The sequence below is a fragment of the Squalius cephalus genome, assembly GCF_949319135.1.
Source record: "Squalius cephalus genome assembly, chromosome: 12".
Lineage (NCBI taxonomy): Eukaryota > Metazoa > Chordata > Actinopteri > Cypriniformes > Leuciscidae > Squalius > Squalius cephalus.
Window position 1 is genome coordinate 14,974,210 of NC_137133.1, and position 15,109 is coordinate 14,989,318.

General features: G+C 37.2%; 1 long non-coding RNA gene across 1 annotated transcript in view; it reads right to left on the reverse strand.

Annotated features, from left to right (window-relative positions):
* LOC307168726 overlaps positions 1-15,109 on the reverse strand; it is a 90,631-nt gene that overhangs the window by 16,119 nt on the left and 59,403 nt on the right. Inside the window, exon 4 of the long non-coding RNA XR_013822964.1 lies at positions 9,112-9,164. This is a non-coding gene — a long non-coding RNA (uncharacterized lncRNA). The remainder of the gene's footprint in view (positions 1-9,111; positions 9,165-15,109) is intronic.

Sequence of the window (15,109 nt, forward strand, 5' to 3'; positions counted from 1 at the left end):
AAGAAAAGAGAATTGTAATTTTTGAGCTTCTTCTGCAAAAAAGAAAAAAGTCACAAAAATTATATTATACACATTATTCCAATTTTTTTAGATGCAGAATCATAGGCATTTCATCAGGTCTAAAATTTAGAGGTGATGTATTATTCACATTATGATGTTATCTCCATGATGATCATTTCTCAAGGTTTTTAGTTTTGTTTAAAAAAAGAAAAACATGGTGCAACTTCATTTAAGTTCTATAAAGAAAAGGACAATGATATACGGCCATATGCATCGATTTTTAAAATCAATGCCAAAAAATATGATCGTCCCAACACATCACATCAAACACTCCAACAGACATAAACATACACCTTACAAACAGCTGAGGAAAACATTCGCCCCTTCCTCCCAACAACATACACAAACAGAGGAGCGACCAGAGGCGGAGAGGCCAAAGGAGGTCCTGTTCAAATTTCCAGTGCCTCAAGACATCCACCATCAGTGTGTGTGTGTGTGTGTGTGTGTGTGTACTTGTACAACTATCTTTGTGAGGACCAGTTTGAGTTTTAGACCATTGTAGTGAGGACAAAGAGAGTAAAGTGAGGACATTTTGGCCGGTCCTCACTTTCTGAGACCCCTTTAAAGGTCTGTTTGAGGGTCAAGACTTGGTTTTAGGGATAAGGTTATAATTAGGTTAAGGGTAGGTTTAGGGTAAGGGTTCGGGTTAGGCACTTAGTTGTGATGGGTAAGGTAAGCGGCTAGATTGCTTTGTGTCAATGAATGTCCTCATAAAGATAGATGTACAAGAATGTGTGTGTGTGTGTGTGTGTGTGTGTGTGTGTGTGTGCGTGTGTGTGTGCGTGTGTGTGCGTGTGTATAACACTCCTGTTTTCCGGAGATGCACCTATTTTTCATACCTGACAGTAATGACAAGATTCAACAGGTTAAAGAGTACACCAAGAACCTTGTGAAATATGTGTGTGTTTGTGTACAGTGGATGGAGTTTTGTACTTAATATTGCTCTAGCACAAGGGGTCAGTGAGTTTAAGTGCACCATTCAATATCATTTCAATACCATGTATATTTGTGAACATATATGTGTGAGTATGTTCATGTGCAGGCTGGCCCCTAAGATAAATACTGAACTTTTTGACAGGCCCAAACAGTGCACCGACCCACAGAAAGATCATGTCTTCATGCTTTTGAGAACATCCTTTAGCTAATTATCGAAGTGCTTCAGGCTTTAATCAGTATAAAACCTCAGTTGTTATTATAGCAATTTTAAGTGTCTCACTTTACTTATGGTCGCCCTTAAACCCCATCTCTCCTTTCCTAATTCTGTCCCTTCTCATCTTCTTAATCTATCATTTTCTCTTTTTCCCCCACGAAAGTTCCTGTTTTTCCTCCTTATTTTGGTAAGGTGGCTTTTGCCATTTTATTCTTAGTGAAAGTGAAAAAAGTGGAACAAGATTAGGATACAACTCGGATCATTTTTAAACTAAAAAAAAAAACTCTTATTGTGGCCCTCATGATGTCATAATTTGTTTTCAGGATTTTTTGATGAATAGAAAGTTCTAAACATCAGAAATGTTTTCCTCTTGCCAAGGCTGCATTTATTTGATCAAAACAGTAAAACAGTAATATTTTGAAATATTATTTCAATTTAAAATTACTGTTTGATTATATTTGAAAATATTTTAAAATGTAATTTATTCCTGTGACAAAGCTGAATTTTCAGCTTCATTAGTCCATTGTTCAGCATCACATGATCCTTCAGAAATCATGATTTGATGCTCAAGAAACATTTATTATTATTATATATTTAATGATATATATATATATATATGATAATGATAATCGTAATCGAACCGAACCGTGAGACCAGTGTCGGTTCACACCCCTAATCAGGGCTGGACTGGGACAGAAAATCGGCCCTGGCATTTTGGCCCAGACTGGCCCACTATATATGATCATAAACACCACCCATCTTTCCACGCCCTTAAATATGTTTTTGTTCAACTCCTATTCATTAAACCCACTAATGCCATGTAATGAGTGAGTATAAACGAGTGAGAGTTAACAGATGAAAAAAGTACAAAATTGTCATTTATTAATACACAGCGATGCATCCAAAAAACAAGCTATAAGCTGCATTGGCATAGCAATACCAGTGTTTTTCACAGGAATTTTGTTAAAACTGTGGTGGGTGTGGTGGCTTTCTATGGGGGTTTGGGGGCATGCTCCCCCTAAGAAAATTTTGTGCATTTTAATGTTAAATTCATCAATCTGGTGCAGTTTGAGGGTTCAAAATTAAAAGCTCCAACCCATATTCAGTGTGCAAATATAACAAAGAAAAAATCTGTCTATATTACACTACTACATAATAATAGTTATAATATTAATCTCATGACAGTAGCCTAATAGCCATATATTGTAAAACAAATGCACTGAAAAATAAAGAAAACTTTCATAATTAATTTTGTACTAATTTCTAAACTTGAAAGAGATCAGCACATGATCTTTTATTTTGACGGAAACTGCATCAAGCTTTTATTTTGGCGGAAAACATGGATAAAAACGCGTCTCATTAAACTTCTAGTAAATTTCTGTAAAACTATGCAGTCAACTCGTCAACTATGCAGATGTGGAAATAATGCGTAACTGGGTAATGGGTTCCTACACTCATAGCCAAAGTGTTTTTGAAAGTAGTTCTGCTTACCGCGCGCGGACTCTAACGTTACACTTTCTCATCTCTCTCCTGATCCTCCTCACTCACTAATACTATCCTCCTCATCAGCCACTGGAGCTGATGAAGGTCATGCTGCTGCAGAAAACATATATATTGTGACACATTTTACAGCGTCTGCTATTTCTATTACACGCTATTTCTCTGCACATTCCTTGCGTCACTTCTCCATCTCTCAGACTATTTTGACAGATACACACTTGACACTGCACGCTCACTCAAAGCCCAAAGGGGGAGGTTTTTAAAGCTGTGATTGGGCCAGCACAGTGTCAATCAAGAAAACAACCAATGGGCCGCTGATCTACGCGTTTCATGGGCCGGTCTGTCAGTGGAAAAAAAAACTAACGCTTACTTTTTTTTGACCAATGCATTACACCGGCACTAACCCAGTGCCGTCAATTAAACAAAACAAAACGAATGGGCCGCCGATGTACGAGTTTTATGGGCCGTTTAAAAAAAAAAAAAAAAAAAAAAAAAAAGATGTAGGCCTATCGGCCCAAAAAGCACGTCGGCCCACCGGGCATTTGCCCGGTATGCCAGATTACCAGTCCAGCCCTGCCCCTAATATATATATATATATATATATATATATATATAGTTCGGTTCATTACGATTATCATGTCATCGATTCAATTCAATTCGATATCACAATGCATCGCGATGCACCGCATCCTCAATTTTAAATTTTTCTTCAAAAGTAATGTGTGCGCGCGTGTGTGCTCGCCTGTTCAAACAGTGACATTCCAGTTTAAGTTTCAAGGGAGTAAAGCTTGTTTATGCCATTAAGAAAAGGAAAATCTGTCAAATAAATTTTGTTTTAAAGAAATGTTCATTTAAAAGCAGCGCTCATTAATCAGTGTATTATGTTACCATTAAAGATGCGCGCATCAACCGTCGCCGAATCCGCTGTTGAAGGTGACGATCATCCATTTATAATCACGCACGCATAACACAGAATAAGTGTAATTTGACCATCGGGTGCGGATACTTAAATCAGAGAAAGTTATTGGGGCGGGTCAGGGTGGATGATTTATTTTTGGCTACGGATTCGGGAGTCGTGGAGCTCATCCTCTTACTCTAAAGCAGTCAGACTCTGCCAGGCGTTAACAGCTCGGGGTGAAAACGGCTAACGTGGTTTATCAAGTTAACGTTAGTGGTATTACCTCCTGCATATTCTATTTGTGCGTGACATGAGCGCACACAGCGCGTGTCTTCTGCAGGTCGTGCTTACCAGGTTGTTCATAAAAGCCGAAATGTGCCCAGATAGGCTTTAAAAGTAGTTGGAGCATTTTTTATTACTCGCACTCGCGTCTTACCTCCCTCTGCCATTGTATGCTACTGCGAAAAATGACGTCAGAAAAGCGTCAGTAGGCTACATAATAATCGGTTATGGTCTATTACTGAACCGATACCGAATCGCCCTCGTCTGCATCGCAGAAACGATCAATTTTGACACCCCTAATATATAATCGTAGCTTAATGACCATGGTGAAATGTGCATGTCCAAACCAGTTGAGAACCACTGGGTTAGAGGATTCATTAATATAAAATAAAATTGTACTTTTATTTTTACTCTTCCTTTGACTTTTGAGTGTGGTGCTTGAGGCTAAAGGGGTCCTGTTTTGTGGCTGCTGCACTTTCCAAAGTTGAGCATCCCTATAGTGAAGTATCAATAAAAATATCCATAATTAAAAACTGACTATTTTACCCACATTATCTAAACACGCTTTTAATATATTTTTTTATTATTATTGTTAGCTTAGCTAATCACTAATATCAAACTCCACTGGAATCAATTGTCAAGCCTGCCATGTGCTGTTTGCTGTACAGTATGTTCTGTAGACTCAAAAAATATTTTTGCCTCTTATTTAGATTAATTAAAATGAGTAACATGATTTCTAAACATTTTGTCACAACTTAATTTCAATGTGTTCAAACAACCTAACATATTTAACTGAAATTTACTTAATCTATTTGTGTTGTGACTGAATAATTTTTGTTGATATAACTAATAGGCAGTGGATCTGTAGTTTCCAGCATGCTTGGCATGGGACTGCATAAGGAGAGTAAATGTAGAGATTAATTGTTATTTTATGTTTTTCAGTAAAGGGAAAAGCGTGTTATTGTTTAATGTACAGTTATGTTCAGTAATGTTTTTGAATTTTGTGTTAACCATTGTGGTGAAGACTGGCTTTACTCAGTGAGTAACAGCTAGGCTATAAAATGTCAGTACTGACACCAGTCATTATGTTAATTAAGCCTCAGAAGAAGAAAAAAAGAAAAAAAGAAGTTTGACCAGCATAACATTTTTAGTTTGACAAATTAATTAAAGTTCAGCTAAACATACTACAGTTAATTCATTTGAACTAATGCAACTCATTTCTGTTGATCCAACTTAACTGATTTAATTTAAATGAGTTGTGTGTAAAAACATCTTCAATAAAATTAAGTGAGGTTAATGAATTCATTGTTTGAGTGTACTAGGATTACCATTGTGCTGACAAGAGGGCATGAACTACAGAGCGTGGGCGGCCACTCCTGCTGGAAGTCGCATTGTAATGATGAATTTACTTGTGTAAATCTGTACACTGCCTCACTGGAGACACACCCCAGTTTTGCATATCATTTGTGACAGCGTATGTAGAAGCAAAAGTTATTGCAATCCATCAAGTGCTGTGGTAAAAAAAAAAAAAAAAAAACTCTGATTATGAGGCCACCTCAGGAGATTTTGTGTTTTAAAAGTTGAAGCATGCAGCATGTCAGTTTAAGTGCTGACTGAAGAACTCTTCCTTTTGACTGTGACATTCAGTGATATTCTCACTAAGATGCTTGAGGGTTGTTTGTGGCATTATACAGCATCTATAGCGTGTGTGTGTGTGTGTGTGTGTGTGTGTGTGTGTGTGTGTGTGTGTGTGAGAAAGAGAGAGAGAGAGATAGAGAGAGATAGAGAGAGAAAGAAAGGGAAAGAGACAAATTGTTAAGGTAAGGGGTCAGCCTCAGGGAAATTCCCTCCTGAAGTTCTTGTGAAATAGTCTAGATGGGTTATTTATTAGCTGCCCTGGAATTTTACAAAGCGACTTCATGGAAGACTAGTGTGTGTGTGTGTGTGTGTGTGTGTGTGTGTGTGTGTGTGTGTGTGTCTGTGTGTCTCTGTGTGTGTGTGTGTGTGTGTGTGTGTGTGTGTGTGTGTGTGTGTGTGTGTGTGTGTGTGTGTGTGTGTGTGTGTGTGTGTGTGTGTGTGTGTGTGTGTGTGTGTCTGGTTCAAAGCTGCGACCCAGAACAAGACTCTAAACAAACCTGGTTAGTTTCAGTGGACTGAAGGGGAAGGTCATTTTTTTTAAAGTTCCAGGCAATGGTGATTGATTTAAGACTGCGCATAAAGCACAACTTCCCCTTTGCATTAAATTAGATAAACAGAAAGTTACAATTAGATTAGATATATATACAGAATATATATATATATATATATATATATATATATATATATATATATATATATATATTTTGTTAGATAATTTAAATAATAAAGGTTAAATTTGTCCTTTAGACATTCTAATAACTATTAGTCAACTACAATTAGAGTATTAGTAGATTAGGGTTAGCAGAATAAGTTGATGTAGTTGCAAAGTTACTTATAGTCAGTAGAATTTCTATTGGAGAGAAATAAAATAAAGTGTTAGCAGATTAAGCAGACAGTCTGCTAATACTCTGATGACAGGCAGTTGACATGCAGTTGCAAATGTACTTGTAGAATGTCTAAAGTGGACCATCGAAATAAAGTGCAATGCAAAATGCAAAAATTCAACTGAAGCATGGCTCTGGTGGCCTCACATTGTATTATACACTTTATACATTTTGGCGAATAAAGTTGTACAACATCATACAATACAATAGTATTGTTTGCTCCTATATATAACGTGATCAGTAATAATGTGTATAACGTGATTCGCTTTAATCTGCATGAATCTATGATTGACTGAACATGTGGCCCATAGAGCCCCATTGAGCTGGGCATTACTAGGAGTCTATGGCAGATACCTGTACCATTTTAATGGAGCAAAGATTAATGTTCATTGGACAACATTCTATACGTCACTTTGAGTCCTGCCCAGACTCAGTTTCACTGGCAGTCTATGAGAGTATTATGAGTGCTATTTTCATTGGAAAAAGAATCTGACTTCTTTATTGGACTTTCAATTAATTTGACCCATCTAGAAGGTGACTTTTCTGTATGTTGACTGGAGGAGCTCTCAAATGGGTGAGATGATTAAAATTTGACAAATAAAGTTTTTTTTTAGAAAAAGTTAATTAAATATTGTTTTATTATATTTTTAATTATATGTTTTAAAATATTTTTTACTCAGCATGAAATAAAAAGTCATCCTTTCTGTTTTCTAAATCTTAATCTTAAGGTTATTCATGTATATGATTCACTTAAAAAAAAAATTAATATAAATGTCATAACTCCAGTGATGAATGTCAGACTTAAACTCCGCCCCTTTCTTACTATTGAATGTAAACTCACATTGAGCCAATAAACAAGTTCCCGTCCTACATTTTTTCCAATAATCTGTTTCACTCCGATGTATATCATAATACTGAAGAAAAGATCTGTGCAACTTCCGTTATGCTGTGATTTTAAGAAAAAGTGGCAACCCACATAATAACTTAGTCAGTAACTAATGTGACCGCACTTTAACAGTGTCTAGTAATGAATAGTTATCTTCCTCTCTTTCTGTTTGGAAACTCTTCATCATTAAGTTTCAGAAATCAGAAAATGTAAAAATGTAGTTATAATTATATCTTTTAATATGTATCATGGGCATTTATGTATAAAAGAATACAAGGTCCATGACCATGCATCGGTTCAACTATAAACCTAATAAACACATACACCCTGATCTGAAACAGACACGCATACAGAGTCAGCTTTGTTTAAAGGCATTTGGTCTTTTCTCAGTGAAAATCACAGTTAGACGAATTAATCTCCCTCTCTCTGACCCGCACATCCAACCAGGCAGAGCAAACACATATATTTGGCTCTTATCGCTGGATTCTGGAGCTGCTATCTTAAGTAAACCTTCACATCTTCTCCTCGTCCTAGACGCACACAGAACGGCTGGCTGCACTAACAATTACACACACACACACACAGAGAGAGAGAGAGAGAGAGAGAGAGAGAGAGAGAAAGAGAGAGAGAGAGAGAGAGAGAGAGAGAGAGAGAGAGAGAGAGAGAGAGAGAGAGAGAGAGAGAGAGAGAGAGCATGGAAACACACACGCACATTTTCTGAGGATATTTGTTCACATAGATACTGAGATATACTGTATTGAGCCTGAGAAAAAGCAAGTGAAACTCTTTATGACTGTTTATCTGTCTCTCTCTTTCTCTCTCTCTCTCACACACACACACACACACACACACACACACACACACACACACACACACACACACACGTGAGTTTTCAAAGGCTTTTGAGAATGTTTCTTTGAAGCTATAAATACAAGTAAAGGAGGAACAGATAAGGTAAATATTTCAACACTCTGACTGTGTATCTAGATTAGCTGGTTACATTCTAGGAATGTGCAAATGAGTTTGTACACTGTAAAAGAAGATATGATCAATAGGTCATGGCAACATGTCTTTTCCCTTTACTTTAACTCACAATAATTCAAAGTCATTTTTTGAGTTCAACGAGAATGGACAATATTGTTTAGGTGAAATAACTTGAACAGTCAAACTGATTGTATTTAAAAATATAAGGCAGAAACTGAATTTAAGTTGAATTAGGTGGACATTTTTACAGTGTATGCATTTGTGTTTAAAGGTAGGGTGGGCAATTTCTGGGAGCGGCTAGCAATAGCGAGTTATCTTTGAAAGCATAAGATCCCACCAATCTCTTCAGAGCATCTCCAAAGCCATGCCTCCTTTAAACACATGAACACGCACAGCAGGGAGCAAACAAAAGCGTCACGAGAGACGCCGTTAAATGTTTCTATTAAGTAATGTTTCTATTAATTCTGAGAATGAGAAGACATCTTGAATCAGGAATAGATGTTCCTGTCCTTTTGGGTGACTCTGACTTGTTGCATAAATTCAAACCATGAGAGCAGAAGTTTGGCAGATAGAAACACACGCACAATTCAAAGTGGAAAATCCCACATAAATCTCCAGACCTCATTTCTTGCCTGAGCCCAAACACATCCATCCCACACACACACACACACACACACACACTAGGAGCTTCCTTCTCGCTTGTTTAATGTCATTCCATTACACGACTGATTAATCTCAAAATAATCAAACGCACAAAGGATGAAGGGAAGTGTATTTGGGTATTTATCAATGTGTTCAGTATAAAATATATGGAAGAGAACATACTTACAGTGCTGTGGCAGTACAATGGTTGTGTGCTGGTATCAGATGGTCATGATTACTCTGAAATTTAGGATAGAAATGTTTGATTATCATAATCATATACAATTGAATTTACTTTATATCATATTAGCGTCCAAAACATGGTAATAACATGACACTTTTTGAAAGGAATACAGTGATACTGTCTGATAATCATATCCATATACATAATGTACTTTAAATAATACTATGGTATTACAATTCTGTTAGATAAGGTAAAATATGGTAATACTATGGTAGAAAGGGACAGCATTGTACTGTTTGGTTACCATACACCATGGTACGGTACTTCAAAGATTGTAATTGTACCACTATTAAAGTGAAGATAAACAAGTATTAAACATGGTAATTTCATGGCACTTTTTTGATTTACATATATGTGCATATATGTAAATCAAAAAAGGACCATGAAATGTACCATGATATTGTGTGACACTTAAAAGAATACCACGGTCCACTTTAAAATGTTCAAATGTATTTTAAAAGAAAAACATGGTATTGATTACCATAGTCATTCACCATATTATTTTAAGATACTTTTTGTAATAAATACCATGAAACTGTTTGATTATCATATTTGTACACCATGGTACTGTAAGGTACTTACAAAAATACTGTTAACATCCTGTTAGATATGGCAAAAACACAGTAATACCTGTACCATATGGTACCTTTTAGTAATGGACACTATGTTACTGTGTGGTATTTTAAAGAATACCATGGTACTACCATTCTGTTAAACATGGTAAAAATAGGTAGATAGGCTACATCATGGTATTGCATGACACTTCAAATAATACCTCTATATTATGATCTAATTTTAAAAGTATACCATGGTATTGTTGATTGCCATATTCAAGGTACTTCAAAGAATACCATGGTATTAAAATCATGGTAGACATAGTAAAACAAAACATGGCAGTATCATGGTACTTTTTCTAATGGATAAAAGTTACATTAAACTGTTTGATTATCATAGGCCTGCCCTACACTATGGTACTATAAGGTACTTCACAGAATAACCATGGGATTACCATCACGGAAGTGTCCAAATGAAAGTGTCCATGCACTGAATGTTTTCCATGGGATATTTTTATGGTAATAACACAGTGCTTTTATGTAATTTTGTAAGGGTATGTTGGCTGGGAGATTTGATTGACAGCTTGGTTTCTCATAAGCTTCGTCCAGCGTTTAGGATTTTGGAAAACAAACCCCATGCATGCAGCTGTAGAGGCCTTTCCTCAGCAAACACCTGCAGTCGCGGGCTGAGAATATCCTCCCGCAGAAAACACTCCCACTCTCCGTTCTCATCGTCTCTCAAAATGCTGTTTTCCAAACTCAAGCAAGACTCCAACAGAAAAAAACCCTTGTTCGGCGCGCAGGGTTGTGCCTTTGTTTATATTTTGACCGTATCTTAGCAACAGCGCTGTTTTTGCTTACAGATCCCCACCGCCCCAGGGCTGGGCGACCCGCAGGCACTCTCTCTCTCTCTCTCTCTCTCTCTCTCTCTCTCTCTCTCTCTCTCTCTCTCTCTCTCTCTCTCTCTCTCTCTCTCTCTCTCTCTCTCTCTCTCTCTCTCTCTCTCTCTCTCTCTGTCATGTAAAGGCACTACAAAGGCTATAGAGAAGAACTGAAATGTAAAAAAACATAAAAGCGCATTTGGTTGCACGTGCAAGAAAAGAGATATAAAAGGTTTGCAGTGGTTCTGGCTGATTTGGCAGGTTCCATTCCTCCAGGATTCACGATCCTGGCAAAAGTTTGAGAATGAAGCGTCTCTCCGTCCACATTCACACACTGCCGTGGCTCATTTCAGAGCCCCTCGCTGGGTTCAGCGCGAGTCCAGTGGATTATGAAAACAATAGTGGGACTCATTTTGACATCCCCAGTGCAGTCAGCATGGAGATCTATCCTTGAGTAAGCTGATTGATTTAATAATGAAACTATTGGAGGACAATAAAGCTATCTGTTCACTTCTCAAACTGTCTTTCTGTTCACTTCTCAAACTGTCTTTCTCCTGAGGTCAGTGGGTTTTCCAGAGCTGCTTCCCATCTGTACTCCAGTGCTGCTCTATTGGTGTGATTTATTTAGTCTCTGTTATACCAGCCTTTCAATTCCAGGGCTTTTCATGTTTTTTTTCTTCTTCTTTTATCTCAGCTTGTCTTGCGGTGTACCATGAGTATATGTTTAAGTTCTGGTCTTCTAATCTGGGGTGAGTTTTCCGTACACCGACGTAACTCGCTGCTTAACTACCATAGTACGATGCATCGTTGAAGAAATCAGCTAGTCAAGACTTTTTCCCAAACATTGTCGCAAATTGGTCGTTAAACCACGTTGGTTAATGATGTCACAGGTGGTGGAGTAATAAAGTTTTTTAATTAATCCGTGAGATCGAATTAATGCTAGATTTTTGCTATAAATTACAGACATGGCATCTGAGGACTAATTCTCATTTATTTTATCAGTTAGTTTGCTGTATTTCCAGATTCAATCATAGGCTCGTTCTTACATATTGGAGCATGTCCTCACATGCACACACTTCAAAAAACGTCACTTTAAATCTTTTAACAAACTAAAAGACGTCAATTAAACTTTTATAAATTCAAAATGAAAGATATAGATTGTACTGAATGTCGGCTTGCTTATTTTGCTCAAGATAAGGATTTCCACATCCACGTCATGCAAACAAGAATGTACAAAGTTCTGTCATGAAACTCTACATGGCACAGGCTGTCCTTAACTCAATCTGCTTGTCACATCATTCTCTATAGGGCACAGCTGATTGGTTGGTTGCAGCTGTATCAGTAGCCAATGAGCTCGCTGCTCAAACTTCAAATACTGGTCAGCACTTGCTGTAGCAGTTGCAGCATGCTTTCAGAAACCCTCCATCTTCCCCAGCTCCACCTGCCTATATCTGCCACGGGTAATTCATGTATTGTACAGCAGCAGCAGCAATAACCAACAGCAGCAGCGTAGAAGATCTATTCCTCCAAGAGCAAACATATCAACATGGTTATATCCATTACCATGCCAAACATACCGAGAGTTGTCATGACAGAACTATGCTTCTAACCACAGGTTGAAAGCATTCGTTCCAAGTACACAACTTTGCGATACTGTTTGCGAATGTTCATTGGAATAATGTTTTTTGGGAAACACTGACTCGTTGAACTATGCTTATAACGACGGAACTATTATATATTTACAGAAACTGGGGCTGTCACTGAAACAGGTTTGATCATAATAAGAACAGTTTGGCATTCCAAAAATAAAAAAAGTGGTTATACTTTATTTTATGGTCTCCTTGTTACAGTGCAGTTATATATTTAAAGCAGTATTTTAATATATAACTTGTTTTCGCATGGGCCCGGTTGCAGTCTGAATCTCCAGTTGTCACTGGTGATTGTCGTTTGAACCTTTCTGGATCCGCCATCAAATTAATACGTTTAATTATATCAAGTGCTGTGAGAAAAGGCTATAAATCTCCACCTCCAGCATCCTCACACGCAATATAGCCTACTAGCCAAGATACCTACTTTATGTGTACAGATGTGACGTAATGACGCAAAGACATGCTCGAATTTCCACTGTACCACTGGAATTAAAAACATTATTACAAACTCTCCTGTCAAGGTAAGCAGATAGTTTTGAACACTTGCTGGTTATGTACTTGCTCAGAAATTTATTTTGGATAATTTTTAACCCCAAAAAATTACGGACTGGAGCTTTAAGTACTGAGTAATATTAATTATACTATAGGATTAGGGTTAGGAGTAGGTTTGTTTTAGGGTTAGTGCATTTAATTATACAGTTATTACTATAGTAACATGTAACGTGTAACAAGGACACCTTGAAATAAAGTGTTGCCAAAAAAAAAATTTGTATTTTCTGTCAAGTCAAACTTTACATATGATTTGCATATACACAACTGGGCCTGTAAGCAAATGAGCACAGCATAAGACAGGACTAGTCAACTGCAGTGACCACAGTCTGCACTGAATGGAACCTGAGGATCTTCTGAAGCTCTAAAAGATCTGAGAGAGACTGACAGAAAGGGCTCAATGGAAAGAGGCACACTGCTAAATCTTTCAAAGTGTGAGAAAATGAAGCGTGAATGTACATGTTGATGTTTGAATTAGTGACATGAGTTCTATACACAAACTAGCTTCTGTGCTAATGCTGTATTAGGTCAAGTACATGCTAAAAACAAAAGAAAAGAAAGCCTAACAAGAGTGCAAACAATCCTTTGAAAGAAAAGCCCTACTGTGAAGAGCTCTGTACAAATAAACATAAAAACACAGGGCTCAAAAACTCCAAACCCTTCTGTCTTGCCACTCTTACAGCAAATCCTCTCTTTTTCCTCAGTCTCGACTGGTTTTGGAAAGAGCGGTGCGCACGCACACGTGAGTTCAGCCTCATCCTGCAGTGCTGTCTGCATTCTCTGGGCTTAGCACTGTAAACAATGGCACCACCCCAACTGCATTTTCCATTTTAACATGGCAGAGAGTCGTGACACGCTTCTGCTGGTTCTCCAGAGGTTTATATTGTTTTATCCTGAGTCACTGAACACTATTGCCATTCAGAATGAGCTGTTGCTGTTCTGATGCTCCTCAATGACACCAAGGATGAGGATTTTGTTAGGGTGACCTGGATTTTTGAAGTCAAACCAGGACACATGGGGTGGGGAATGTTTACCACAAAATATTCACAACATTGGAAGCTAACACAATATAACATTGTCAGAGAATCTCTGGTTTAGCTGTCCAAATATGATATACAATTTCTGATTTTGTGACAGAAAAAACATCTTATGGTTCCACTTCGATAGTCCACTTTAGACATTCTACTAACTATAAGTAACTTTTCAACTACATGTCAACTAACTCTCATTAGAGTGTTAGTTGACTGTCAGTAGACTGGTAGGTTATGGTTAGGTGTTAGGGTTCGGGTTAGGAGAATAAGTTGGCTTGTAGTTGTCAAGCTACTTATAGTCAGTTGAATGTCTGTTGGGGGACCAACAAAATAAAGTGTTAGCAAATATTAAGCAGACAGTCTACTAATCCTCTAATGACAGTTAGTTGACATGTAGCTGCAAAGTTACTGTCTAAAGTGGACTATCGAAATAAAGTGTTACCCATTTTATGACAGCAAAACACTTACATTTTCATTCGTATTAGAAATGGACAGGCTTCTTTTAGATTGAGAACATATTTCCATTTGGCCATTTCTCCGGCTTAGCTAGTTAGCTAAATGAGAGGATGACAGGACGCAGCAACAGACACACACAGTTACTGTGCAGGCAAACAGATACAAGCTAATTTGCTCAAATATGTTTTTAATTAAAAGCCACTGTTTCCGAAATTAGTGCATTGTTAAGTTACTGTTCATTGTGTGAAACTAAATGGTCTGTTTTAGTAAACTAAAAAAACTAATCAAAAATGTAAAAATATGTATTATTGTATTAATGTGTAATATATATATACATACATACAGTATATTAAAAAAATATATATTACTTATAAAAAGTATTGGATTATGGATTATTCATGCATTATGATTCCATTTGTAGGTATGTAAAAGTAAATAAATTTTTTTTTATTAATGTGCAGATAGCAAGAAAAAAAACATTAAAAAAAACAACAGACTTTTTAGGTAGCGTTGGCTTTCTAAATAAATTTAAACACAAAGCTAAACTCTCGCACCAGACAGACGAACAACAGAATGTTTCCATCTTAGTGTATGTGTATGTTTTAGGAGCCCGAGAGAATAATACGCTCTGGAATAAAAGCAGCATGTCTGTCTGTGGCCTTTTTCTAAATCCACCCTTTAGGATCAAGACCTGAGACCTACAGGAGAGATAAGCTGAAACATATGTGTGTGTGTGTGTGTGTGTGTGTGTGAACATTTGACTAGAGAGAGAATGGGACTAAAATTGGTGGGTGGCATAAAAATGATTTTCCTTTTGTCCT